Source organism: Myxine glutinosa, chromosome 8 (genome assembly GCF_964187855.1).
Source record: "Myxine glutinosa chromosome 8, kmMyxGlut1.1, whole genome shotgun sequence".
Taxonomy (NCBI): Eukaryota; Metazoa; Chordata; class Myxini; order Myxiniformes; family Myxinidae; genus Myxine; species Myxine glutinosa.
In genome coordinates, this window is record NC_136268.1 from 108801248 (window position 1) to 108816158 (window position 14911).

Consider the following 14911-nt stretch of genomic DNA (forward strand, 5'->3'; position numbering starts at 1 on the left):
CAGGTTAATACCTTTTCCTGACATATCTGAGCATGGGGTGACTAAGACTCTAAGAGTCACACTGAGCCTGTTCTGTGAGCTTTTGTGGCCTACCACTTCGCGGCTGAGCTGTTGTTGCTCCTACACGTTTCCACTTCACAATAATAGCACTTACAGTTGACAGGGACAGCTCTAGCAGGGCAGAAATTTGACGAACTGACTTGTTGGAAAGGTGGCATCCTCCGACGGTGCCATCTTGAAAGTCACTGAGCTCTTCAGTTCGGCCCATTCTACTGACAATGTTTGTCTATGGAGCATGGCTGTGTGCTTGCTTGTTTGTTCTTGTACTTTATTGTCCATGCCCTAAACGTTTGTAGTTCAAACTCTGACTGGTAAAATCCAGATGTATTACTTTCTGTGTTGACATTGTGTTTCCATTGAACGCCATCATTCTGAAATTAATGTGATCTTTGTCACCTTTGTTGACAAAATATATTGTTACGGATCGCGGACAGATGTTATATTGACCGAGCGGTTGGTATTACCGCGACCGTTACAGGATCCCCGACTCACCCGATTCCACCCAAACGTTGGCTGGATCGCACCGCAGCTAGTCAATGAGGGAAAAGACGAAAACGACGCAATGCAAAGAGGAAAACGAAGGCAAAGAAAGGTTTGGAAATACTACTGAATTTATTGACTATTTACACACAAGCAAAAAGAAAGCAGTCACGTTTATTTACAAGCACATAAGACGCAGGTGACACAGGGAAAATACTAGCTTATACAGACTTAATTAACCCAGGACAGAAAAACAGAACAAACTCACGTACACAAGAAGGATGGAAAGGCAGGAGGTGGATGGCTGGAGGGAGAGGAAAGTCCAAGGGGGTCCTGCAGCTCAACCGGCGCGTTTAGCAGCCGCCGTTCCCTTACGGCCCTGCTCCAAACCGCCGTTCAGGCCCCCACGCTGCTGTTGTGGCTGCTGTGTACGTCGCGTGCTTCGCCAGGCCTTGGCCGACTCGTCTGGTCCAAACCCTCAACTCGTTCTTGGTCCACTCACTCTTTACCACCGACTCCTCACCGCAACCAACGCAACCAACTGACCACCACCACCGACTCTCTCTCTTGGTGACCAACTCAACCAACTGACCACCGACTCCACTGACTGACTCCTCACCACTCTCTCTTGACGACCAACTCAAGTTGCTTCCTGCGTGCGCGCCTTTATAACGCCTCCGGCGATTAAGCCGCCGGCCTTTTGGACACGCCCATCGGGGTGCTCACCTCGGCCCTGGTTGGTCGCGCGACCCTCTGGCTCCGCCCTTGATGACGACGGGCGGGCAACGCCCCTCTTCCCCTCTATGACGAGGTGGAGACACGCCTTTCTTCTCCGATTCGAGCACATGTGGTCAATGGCGGTTATTGGAGGGGAGGTAATTTGGCAATCGAGGCTCGGCAATGACCAGAGGGGATGTAAAAGGAAATGGAGATTTTGGGGATGGGAAGGAAAGGGGATCTATTCTCTTTCACTGGTGCAATGGAGTACTTTAATTAATGGGAGACACAGCCTTACCCTAAAACACAGAATAAGAGATAACTATCAACAAGGGTATTCTATTACTTGGCTGACGTGTATGCTTGTGGACTAATTATGGGATGCCCTTTCACCTTTACACAGCTCCGGAGGTAGGGGGGCGCAGAATAAACAATAATAATAATAGTACAGCACACAATCAAAAAATATACAGTCCTCATCTCCGCAACACTGCACCCTCCTCCTCTTAGGCACGTCCCCGGCCTACAACTTTTACTTTTAGTGTGACACGTAGGTGTAGTTCCCTCTACTTTTAACCTGACCCTGAGTGCGACAGTTTTAAAACATAAATAAATGTGTCCCGCTGCTCCATTGCACCCTGCCTAACAGACTTACGCCCACAGTTAACCGAATTGCGGAATGGTCTTCAAACTATACACTGACGGTGGGAAGCATTATTTACAATGACGCTATTTTTATTTACAAAACTAACCCAGGACCTGTGATTGTTCTTTCTGGGGGGGAGACAGTCTGCTCTGCATCGACGCACCATGAAAGCACCCAAAAACACACCAATACATTCTCAAGCACCAATCAGTGCAGTCACCACTGTTCATCAATAAAATAAAACCAACAAACCCAAACCCTGCAGGTGTCTCTTGCTCTTCGGCTCCCTCTGATGGTTATTATTATTTTCCTGGTGTTGTCATCTTCCCTTGCTGGCGGCCTATTTGCAATAAAAGAATGCACCTAACGTGTCCGTTTTTATTTTATTTATGGCCCACAGGGGCCGACTACGTGTGGTTCACCTGTGGGGCATCGGTGCCCTGTGGCCAAGGTCCGCCAGCAAGATTTCGGGCCCTCATGGCCGGTGCCAGCAGAGGGGCCATGCCCCAACCCATGGGGTCCATAGGTGGTGCTCGGCCACAGACATGTGGTCCATAATGTGGTGCATCGATGCAGACAGCTGGTTCTGGGAATTTCGGGCGCACAATGGCCGACCCACGCACGCTCCCCTTGGCACCCAGTGGCGCACAGGTCATGTGGGAGACAAAAGGGGAAAGACAATTGAGCGAGGGGTAAGGTCACAAGGGTACACATCAATAAGGCAATGCAAGGCGAAATGCGTACGGAGGGCGAAGTGAGAAAGCTCGTCCCTACCGTACGTCACCCCCCTGTCACCTACCCTACCCTTGCCCTTACCCCATATGTACAAAAATCTACACATTTACAAATTCGTCACTACTGTCACGTCTTCCCCATATTTCCCCTATACCAAATTCGTCTCCACAATCCCTCTACTTCAAAATTTGCCATCACCCAATTCATCATCAATCCTCATAAGGAGGAAGAGATGGAACATCAAGCACAATGTCACACCCACGTCATGATGCGTCTCACATTCCAAACATCTGCACAATAAAAAATAATCAAAACATGGCATGGTGTGGAGTTCCTGTCACCTCAGGTGAGTGGATGCAGATGGTGCGAGGAGACTTCATCCTAACTACTTTCTAAATGACATTAACACACTTTACACTACCCGGGGTCTTTCCTGCCAATCCATTGGCCAACTTACACTATGGGTTCTAAAAACCAATTCCCATTGACCAAACTGTGGTGCTTCTCAATTTGGGGTCTCACTCCCCCGATTCATCTCCCGGTGCCCTCGCACAATTTCTGGGCTGCGACGGGTAGCTCTCCCAGCAGGTCTACCCACCTGCACACCTCCACCACTGTAGTTGCCACCCGAGCTTACCTGCTCCTCACCCTAACCTATCTAACTGGGGAAGGCCCTCTCCTGGCTCTGTCACCCCTTGGTGCCCTCTGGCACTGGGCTACCCGGGTCCGTCCTCCGGATCCTCGGACCCCATCCACAACAACTACTACCGGCTCCCAGAGCCCACCTGCGGCCTCACCTGGCCGACATCCTCACAGTTGTGGAGTGCCCAACCAACTACTCACACTCACAGGCTACACGCCCAGCCATTTCCACAACACTAATGCACCCATCCACAGACCATTCTTTCACCCGCAAAACAGATGCCAATATCCAACCACAATTTACCTATACCCTCTACCTAACACTTACACTACCCGCCCCGGGTATCCGTGATGGGGGTCCACTCTTCCCCCATTCACACCTTCGCACCATCCGCTCCACTCCACAATTTCCACCATACTCACTCCACGACCATCCATTCCAATACTCCATACCATTTATTCCATACTACCATTCTCCATACCTGCTGTTGCACACCTGTGCCCTCACACCTGGTGCCACCTGCACCCTCCTCCTCTTCCTGGACCAGTTGGTCAACACAACACACATCACCATCACTCACTCATACACTGCTCCACACACCTGTTCAGTTGCACACCTGTGCAATCACACCTGTTCAATCCTCAAACACACGGCATCATCTCATCTAACTACTCCCCTCTGAAACGTGCGCGTCCCAGTCGTCCCTTTAAACTATTGCGCTCCCACGTCATTATAATCCACACTAATCTACCTGCGTCCCCAGCTACCTGTCCACTGTAGCTACCTAACCTTAACGTTACCTAATGTCATCTTCTAGGGCCCTACACACGATATATCCTAACCCACCCGGGCTAGTTTTCACTGCCATACACCCCATAAACTATAGCGCATTTGCCCCACCTCTGTGAGGGATGGTGGATTTGCCATCCCACCACATCGGGGAGGTCCTACTATCAATTTGGCACACCAAATTTCAGCCAATCAAAAATTTTACCAATCATCTGCCAATCACCGTACCAATCATCAAATTTCGCCTTTTTCTAATTTTGAGTCCAAACCACTATCCTCATCACCCGTCTACTTATTACATCCTCTCGGTGCGCCAATTCCCTTCTAAAGCTCGGCTTCGTACAGCCGAGCCATGAACGCGGGTTCTTTTGTGCCGGCGGCTGGATGCGTCCGGCACTCGGTGCAGGGACGGGGGCTTACCCGGGCCGAGATCCCACGCACCACCTCAGCGTGGAGCCATCCAATGTCCCGATCTCGACCTGCCGGCACGTCTCAATAAAAAGTGGTCGCCATGACGACCCTTCCTATCGGGCTGCCCGCTCCGCCCAGTGGAGCCCGGACGCAGCCGTTCCAAGCGAGGCACAGCGTGGATCGCGTACGGCGGTTCTTTCGAAACCGCCGTGGTTCGGATCCCCGCTGGTCCTCGCGGCACGCGAAGCTGCCCGACGCGCACCGAGGGCCCGATTCGGCTATAAGTCGTTCTAACCTCTAACCCGGTTACCGTCGATGCTTCACCTGCATGCTTACATGCATACGCTACCCCTTTCTTGCTCATACCTCCAGCTGTTCCCATTCTCCTCGTACCTTTCCTTACACACCTCGGTACACTCATTCCGCTCACCGACTTGGTCACACACCTGACCACCGAACACCTTGGCACACATTCGTCGCTCGCACACCTCACCAACACACCTCCTCGCGCCCCTTCCTCGGTCACCTCCTCTGTGACAATCACAGGTGTGCTCTCACTCGCACACCCAACCACGTGCCTCACTACCAATTCCAGCGTGCATTCCCACTCACGCTCTACCATTCCAGGTGTGCATCCTTCCATTCCAGGTGTACATCCTCGCTCACCTGTCACAACCAACTCACGCTCCTTGTCACTCTCACTACTCTCACCACCACTTTTGACAACGCACTCACCCTTACTCTCGACAGCACACTCTTTCCTCGTGCACCTGTCCGTTACACACCTTTCTCTCGCATCCTCTTGCGCACACTCTCCCGTTACACCCTCTGTAACACTCACCACAGGTGTACACTCTCTCATTACTTCCTCCGTAACACTCACCACACCGCGCTTCCATGTACTTCCTCGCACACGCGCTACGACTGACTCACTCTTGACGGCACACTCACTCCTCGGCGTGCACTTTTTCCTCACACACCCCATGGTCGGACATTCTCGCACCCCTCTTTTTTCGCACACCAGACCTGTCGCACACTTCACCAACGGCCTCTCACGAACACCCGGATCCAAACCAATCCCCAAGCCGACTGAAGCTTTCCTCACATCATGTACATTGCCACTCACCTCCGTACCTCGTCTCCGCACCTCTTTTGCCACCTGCAAACTCTTTATTTGGTTAGTGAGCATCACATCATGAGTTGAGCACCGACCTTGCACATATTCCATCACCTCCTCCTGGATTTCTCTTTTAGTTTCTGTCCGTCCCTTCTTAATTTCACTCACCTCTTCTTCCACTTCCTCTAATTTTTGCTTAACCTCTTTTATTTCTCGGTGCGTCTCCTCAAGTTCGTCCTCTAAGGCTACCGTGACCGTCTCTATGTGCATCCTCACCTCTCGGTCCTTCGTCTCCATTATCTCTGTCACCTCGTCCACCCTCATTGTCAGTTCCTCACGTACCATCTGACATTGCCTCTGCGTCGCTATTAATTCGTTTTAATTTCTTTTTGTGTCGCCTTTAACCCTCCTAGTACCGCAGTGTTCTTTTGAACCTGCTCCACTAACTCCGTTTGTCCCTCCGTCAGCTGTTCCACCTCCTCTGTCAGACCCTCTATGCTCCCCTGTAACCTAGCCGTATTATTTCTCACTTCTTTCTCCATACGCTTCTCACCTCGCTTTACCTCCTCGCGTAGCCCCGAAACCTCCTCACCCACACCTCGTCGTATCTCCTCCTTCATCTCGCCCCTTTCTTTTGTAGATGCCGCCCTCATCTGTCCCAATTCATCCCTCTGAGCATCCAGTTTGGTTTCTACCCCGATTTTTACCTCCTCTATCTGCTCTCCCATTTGTTTAATTTCTCTGGCGGATTGCTCCCCTATCTCCCGCAATTTGCCTTCCATCCTGTTTTCTAACCCCATTAACCCATTTTTCACCTCTTTTATTCCGTTGTCTAACTTCCCAAATTTCTTGTCTAACTCCTCAAAATTATTGTCGAACTTCCCAAATTTCTTGTCTAACTCCTCACCGGTACCCCTCGCTTCGTCCCTCATTACCCCCATCATTCTGCTTTCCATTTTCGCACTATCAGCCCTTGCTTCGTCCCTCATTTTGTCCATAAGGGCCCCGATTTGTAGCAACAAAAGGCCCGAATCCAACGGCGGCGCTGCCGCGGTCGCGGGCGCGGCAAAATTTGGTGCCGCTACACCCACGTGCGCGAGGACGCCATTTTGTGCGCCTGATACCCCCTCAACCGCCTCCTCATTGCTCTCCTCCTCCCTTTCATCCACATACATTTCCCCTAGGTCCTGGGTCGATTCTACCCCGTCTATCTCTCCCACTGGCATCCCGTCGCCTTGACCAGCCATGGCGCGATTTCAAAATTCGGGTTTTGCTTTAAAACAAAACAAATTTCGTCCGCTCCAAATTTTGACCAAATTTTTTCTAGATGTTTTTTTTAAAATTTGGTTCGGGCCCCGAATCTCACTCCCAGACACCAATTGTTACTGTAATAACACAATTGGTGTTCCATAATTTTGGGCCTAACAAATTTAGTCCCAGGTCCGAATCCCACTCCTGACACCAATTGTTACGGATCGCGGACAGATGTTATATTGACCGAGCGGTTGGTATTACCGCGACCGTTACAGGATCCCCGACTCACCCGATTCCACCCAAACGTTGGCCGGATCGCACCGCAGCTAGTCAATGAGGGAAAAGACGAAAACGACGCAATGCAAAGAGGAAAACGAAGGCAAAGAAAGGTTTGGAAATACTACTGAATTTATTGACTATTTACACACAAGCAAAATGAAAGCAGTCACGTTTATTTACAAGCACATAAGACGCAGGTGACACAGGGAAAATACTAGCTTATACAGACTTAATTAACCCAGGACAGAACAAACAGAACAAACTCACGTACACAAGAAGGATGGAAAGGCAGGAGGTGGATGGCTGGAGGGAGAGGAAAGTCCAAGGGGGTCCTGCAGCTCAACCGGCGCGTTTAGCAGCCGCCGTTCCCTTACGGCCCTGCTCCAAACCGCCGTTCAGGCCCCCACGCTGCTGTTGTGGCTGCTGTGTACGTCGCGTGCTTCGCCAGGCCTTGTCCGACTCGTCTGGTCCAAACCCTCAACTCGTTCTTGGTCCCCTCACTCTTTACCACCGACTCCTCACCGCAACCAACGCAACCAACTGACCACCACCACCGACTCTCTCTCTTGGTGACCAACTCAACCAACTGACCACCGACTCCACTGACTGACTCCTCACCACTCTCTCTTGACGACCAACTCAAGTTGCTTCCTGCGTGCGCGCCTTTATAACGCCTCCGGCGATTAAGCCGCCGGCCTTTTGGACACGCCCATCGGGGTGCTCACCTCGGCCCTGGTTGGTCGCGCGACCCTCTGGCTCCGCCCTTGATGACGACGGGCGGGCAACGCCCCTCTTCCCCTCTATGACGAGGTGGAGACACGCCTTTCTTCTCCGATTCGAGCACATGTGGTCAATGGCGGTTATTGGAGGGGATGTAATTTGGCAATCGAGGCTCGGCAATGACCAGAGGGGATGTAAAAGGAAATGGAGATTTTGGGGATGGGAAGGAAAGGGGATCTATTCTCTTTCACTGGTGCAATGGAGTACTTTAATTAATGGGAGACACAGCCTTACCCTAAAACACAGAATAAGAGATAACTATCAACAGGGTATTCTATTACTTGGCTGACGTGTATGCTTGTGGACTAATTATGGGATGCCCTTTCACCTTTACACAGCTCCGTAGATAGGGGGGCGCAGAATAAACAATAATAATAATAGTACAGCACACAATCAAAAAATATACAGTCCTCATCTCCGCAACAATATCATTCCATAACAATCTATTTCAATGAATAATATGATTAATTGGTTATTGTGTGTGTATATATATTGTTGCGGATCTTGACGTCGGCCTTTTTCCCCTTAAGAAGGGGGGGATTAATCTCCTTGTGTATGACTGACCGACGTGAGTCCTGAAGTTGCCCAAGCTCCCTCCGGAGAGGCAGGTGAGCAACCTCGTTCGCGACCGCGGACAAGATGTTAATTGCCGAGCGGATTAGCAGCCGCGGCACGAACCATTAGCAAGTAACTGACCCGATTCCGAAACGTTGGCCAAAATCGCGCCACAGGTGTTCAATGTGGAAACCTCAAAGATGACCGGATGTGAAGAAGAAGAAGGCAAAAGTAGGAAGAACAAATATGATTTATTACTACTATTATGTACACAATCAAAGGAACCAAGGAGAAGGAAAGATACGAAAATAAAGACAGAAGGATGGAAGGATCAGAAGACACAGTGCAACACTAGCTTATACAGACTTACTTAAACCCCAGGACAACACAGAAGACGGACAACAATCAGACTTACACAGGGAATGAAGGCAGGGATGAATGGCACGGATGGCTGGAAGAGGAGGAAGGTTCAGTTGGAGCAGGAGAATGGTCGGGCCGGGAGTGAGCAGCCGCCGCCCCTCCGCAGGCATGTTCGCACGGCGGCGTCGCTTTGTAGCCGCGGCCGAAAACCGCTTGCGACGCTCAAAGCTGCTGTGGTCAAAACTGGCGTTGGTTCAGCTCCGGTTTGTCCAAAGCTGCGGTAAACTCCTTTTGATGAACTTCTCCCTTCTCTCTTACTCTCAGCAACAACCACCAGTGGACTCTCTCTGACGCATTTGAACCCATCTCTGGTGGGGGCGTCACGTGACGGGTTATATCGGCCACACCCTTGAATCTCCGCGAACCTCCCCGATCGTTCTTTCTCCGCCCTCTCAAGCCAAACCCCTCGTGCTTGATTGGTCGGCAAAGGCTGGCTCACTCCTTCGGATGACGAGGGCGGAGACACGCCTTTCTTCTCCGTACCGACCGCGTGTTCAATGGAGGGCGAATGCAATTGGCAATTGCGGACAAATGGGGAATTGAAAGGGGATCTATCTTATTTGAATTCGGTGCAATGCAGAGTCAATTAATGGGAAACACAGCCTTAAACTAATACACATAATAAAGAAATAACTATTTAGAAGGGTATATGATTTGCTACGTGCATGTATATGGACTAACTAAGAGGACGACCTTTGACCTTTACGCACAAAACGGAGATATTTACAAGAATTCCTTACACTTACAGAGGGTGATATTTACAACAATATTCTCAAATCCATAACAATATATATATATATATATCTGTGCAGTGTGTCTTGTTTTGTGTTGTGTACTCTTGTCACTGAACTACTCCCACAAACTTTTCTGAAATCGTACCAAACTCCTGGTATGCATCGATCTCTCCCGTGTGTATGTCCTTAGGGTATTGTATTTGAATTTCTTAAAATAAAAATTAAAAAATGTGAATTTTTTTTCTTTTTTTTTAACTTCAATCTTCAACTTCAATTTTTTTTATAAAATGTAATATAACGTATATTACGAATATATTTGTGCAAAATAATTGTTTGTATTATGATGATGAAACAGCAACTCAGGTATGGCCATCAATCTATATACAGACTTGGCATTTAATATGGAATATTTTTTTTGTGGGGGTGAACCTACTTTTCAAGATGACTTAGAACCAAAAGTTCATTGGAATTATGTTGAAATTATTCTAGATTTTGTTAATGTGACCTTTAAAAGAAACAAAAACCACATTTGACATTTCGAAGCAAATAAATTGATCCTTGAAAGTGGTGTAAACTGATATCGAACTCAATTCACGGACAGTACTGTGTTAAACTTCTGTGCGTTTTCCAGAAGTATCTCTTTATTTTGCACATTAACCAAAAAATTTTTTTTAACAAAAACAAAAGTTAAATTACGACTGGGATTACGGACAGTAAAATTACAGTTCAGTACTTCGTGTAACCCCCACGAGCATTCAGGAGAGCACGTACACGTTGAGGCATGCTGTTCACGAGATTTGGCAAGGTTTGGACAGGAATCGCTTGCCATGCAGTTACAATAGCCTGCTGCAATTCACGCACAGAGGCAGGCTGCTGGTCCAAGTTGTCGATTTGACGCGTTAATTCTGCCCACAAGTTCTCTATCGGATTCATATCCGGGGACATGGCAGGCCACTCCATATGATCTACACCACGGTCAGCAAGATAGTGTTGGATCATGCGAGCACGATGAGGCCGTGCATTGTCATCTTGGAAGACAAAGTTTCCTCGAAAGGCTGCACGAACAAATGGAAGCAATATTTCTTCCAGAATGGCCCTGTGCTTGAACTGGTTCAGGTTTCCATTCAGAACAACCAGGTCAGTTTTTCCCCCTGCATGAAAAGCAGCCCAAACGGTCACCCCACCACCTCCAGCTTGGACTCTTGGCACTACACAATCTTCGTTGTAGGCTTCATGCACTTGTCTGCGCACTCGGACACGGCCATATTGACGATAGACCAGAAATCTAGACTTGTCACTGAAGATCACGTGATTCCAGTGTCCTGGGTGCCATTGACTGTGCTCTCTGGCCCACTGCAATCGGCGCTGGCGGTGTTGTCTGGTCAGACGTGGCTTTCTCAAGGGACGCCTGGCATGATACCCTGCTTGAACCAGTCGTTGGTTGACGAGCCTTCTGGATACAGGCACATTTGTCATTTGCTGCCATTCCTTATTAAACCTCCTTTTTTCGATTGTGGTATTTTTACCATGGGCCTCTGCTGGTATTTACATAACTAGGGCATGCCCATACGTGGGTGCCCGTTCCTTGCCAAAAAAAAAAAAAACGCTACCCGTACGCTCTACCCCGCCCGTACGCCCGTACGCCCGTAAACAAAAAAAACAACGCTCTTCGCTTCCGCCCTTCGCTCTGACTGAATTGGGAGAAATAATGCGCAGAAGAAATCGAGAAAATATTATTTTCTCCGGAAGAAATCGAATTACGAACCGTAATGGCGCACGCGCTCGGCTCGGCTCGCTCTCACATCGGCCACGCCTACGCAACAACGCGTTCTGTGATTGGCTGCCGGAAGTGCAGTCTTCACTGTCCGGAAGGTCACATATCGCAGTTACGATGAATCGCAAATTAGTTTTAATTAGTTTTACAACATAGTTTAACGCCAACATAGTTTGCCAACGTGAAATAAATGAATACGCTCTCAAATGTGCCGTCCGAGGCAGAGTCTGTTCGCCACGTTCGGCACACGTGATAGCTCGCTGCTCTCTGATTGGTTGAATCGTTTTTTGGACATAGCTCGGTAACTACTTCTCCGATTAATATGAAACCTTGAAAAGGCACATCCTCGGGTCCCCAGCAATATACCTGGCAAGTTTCAAGTATATCGGACCGGTAGTTGTCGAGAAACAGCGGTCACAGACAAACATACATACATACATACATACATACATACATATGTCGAGATCGAAGACCTCAAGGGAAGGAAGAAGAAGAAGAATCAGAGGAAGAAGAGCAACAATGTTTAATAAAATCGATTATACACACACGTGTGGAGCGAGGCTCGAGAATGTACCGCCTACACGCAGCGGACAATTCCTCAAGATACTCGCTGAAAAATAAGTGGAAAGGCATTTCATTTATAGCAAAATATTAGACAAGAATCTGCGCTAAAGACATAGCACTACTGGGCAATAAGGACAACACCTCCCATTGTCCCGTCCTATAGAAGGTCAAATTTAGACAACAAGATGTAAGCATAATGATAGGCTACGCTTTTTTTGGCTATCTATCTAAACATATCAGACCCGAGCGCAGGCCGAAGTAAATATTCTTATACACTAGGCTAAATGGTAGATGAAGATTGGATACGTCCTTGGTTTAGGAGACATACTAAACACTACGAAGATATATAATTAATTATTCCCTTTGTGAAGGAGGCGTTTGGATGACATATTTTTCCTGTACGTGGGTCGAGAGCATTTTATCTACTGTTTGGCACATTCATTCAAGGACTAATTTACTAGGCTAAGGATCCACCCTGCACGTTGAGCCTCGAAACCACATTTTGTCCACTCACCTCTGTCTGCAGTTGAGTTCAAATCAGTTTTCAGAAGCACGATATATAATTTCAGATGTTATGATCAATTGAGTCATGGGGCTAAAACCCTAATGGCTGACAGTTCCTTCCTTTGTCTTTACAAGACACCTCCTTGGAAAGACACCAAATTCATCAATTAGTTACATGCCAGGCACGACATAGCGTCACGTATGCTCAAAGAGAGATACCGGCCCTAACTGGTCGTCTAACATTCAACGCATAAATTGTTAGCCATAATTCGCGACGACGGCGCCTGGTTTAAGAGATTGCTGCCGCCCGCCAGATTCCGAATCCACCCTCGCTGCGGCATAGGTGCGACCCAGTTGCCAGCCAGATTAAGGGGCCCTCTTTATGCAAGTGAGGTCCTCGCGAATCAGGGCAAACAATCGACGTTAAATGCCATCAAGCCCTGTGAATGTGATTTGCTGGGTGGTGTAAATAATTTTTAAAAGAACGTACACTTTCTAAATCACAGATATAATCATCCCAACTAAAATCATAATCATTATCAGAATCCCAAGCATCAAATAGGTTCATCGATCACCCCATATACTCCTTCCTTTTCTGCCAACAACATATCCAAAACCACTTGATTCTGCATCACCATCGTTTGCATATGCATTAATTCGTTTTCCAATTGTAGTTCTGCGATTCAGGTTTCGTTTCCAATTCGTTCCATTACTAATGCGAGACTATCTATTTGCCAATCATTCATAATACATAAGAGGCGTTAGCCAGTACACGCAAGGGATTTTCAACACAAGTATTACAATCATCTCAAACATCGATGCAGGCATCAGCCAGTAGCCAGTTCCCACAAGGGATTTTCACAGTCATCACAAAAATCAATACAAAATTCTGAAGCGCTGGTCACATCTGCCTTGTTGAAGGACCCATTCAGATCGACGGCCTCTGTGGTCAAGATCATGGTTTTCCAACGGCGATTTCTTCATCATCCATCCTGAAAAATACTTTCTTACACACACCATGATCAATTCCTAGCCCCCCGTCCCACTAATTGGCATTTAGTTACCTTATCTCTCAGATGGTTGGCTTATTCATAGCCGCATTTCCTGTGTCGTGTCTGGAAATTCAAATGCCATATTTACTTTCACCAATTTCCGAAAATTCCTTCCTTTTAATCATCTTCCCTACATTTAATAATACATGATTTACCAAATTTACCTTGGGAAAAATGGATCCCAGATAACAAGTCCCTCCCCACTGTTCGGGTAGGTATGGATATGCTTTATTTCCGCAAATAAACATTACTCCATGGGGTGGGATAAGGGCCGAGGCCATGCATTTACTGATCTCAACGCGGGTGGCGCTTGGTGTCCCCCAAGATATGGTTAGCTTGGTTACGTTATGCTGGGCTTGGTCATCTATGGTTATTACAAGGGGGCCTCCCTTTTCTCTCCATCTGGTGTCGGATGGCAGGGTATGGGTACATTCCGAGGTTCCCATCTGAACGTGTCCCTTTCCTATAAGACACACCCGTCCCTTTTGCTCTGTCACCCAGACTGGATCAGGTGGTTTGTCTAACAAAGCCTGCTTAATGGGTGGGGTATATCGAAACTCCCGGGAACACACTGCTGGGTAGATTTGGGCCTATCAGTTCCAAGGTTGTGGTCAGACATGGGGTACGCAAGGGTCCTGAGCACATATCTCGTAGGGACAGGGGTAGCACTACCATTTCTATCCCTGTCGTACTGGTGTGGGGAAAATGCATGCACACCCAACACCGTGATCAGTTCTGTACTTTCGCCATTGCACGGGTCACAGTCCAATACGTATTTTCCTTTGGCTTTTTCTTGCTTTCGATCCGTGGGTGCGGAATTAATATGTGTGAAATGCATGGTGGCCTATAATCGTAGGGGGAGCTCTGTGACGTCATGAATTCACATTGTAGTAATCGCTTGCTTCAAACGACTGAGGGCAGCAAAACCTGTCTAAACCTACTGCCATTTAACGACGCTTCCCAGATGACGGCTCCCATACACCATTCTGGCACAAAATTGTTGCATCCCACAGATGCCACGATTATTTGAACAAACTCATTTTCCTAATCCACCCTTTCAATTTTCATTTCAATTTAAAGTCAATCCAATGTCCTCTTTTAGCATCCCATGCACCTGTTGCAGACACCTGTTTTAGCCTGAAGCGGTATATTAAACTAAATGTGATTGCCACCCCTAACAGGCGGTGGTGCAGCATCCTCGATCTGTGGTGGTGCGTTTGAGGTGTCTGTGTTTGTGGGTATGGCCAACTTACAATGTGTGGCATGTACCCAGGACGACTTGCCCTCACAAAACACCGCTGCTGGTGTGATCAGAAGAACTTGGTATGGCCCCGTCCATCTTGGTTCGAGCGCAGTCTTACGGGTGAAATGCTTCACCAGCACGTAATCTCCAGTCG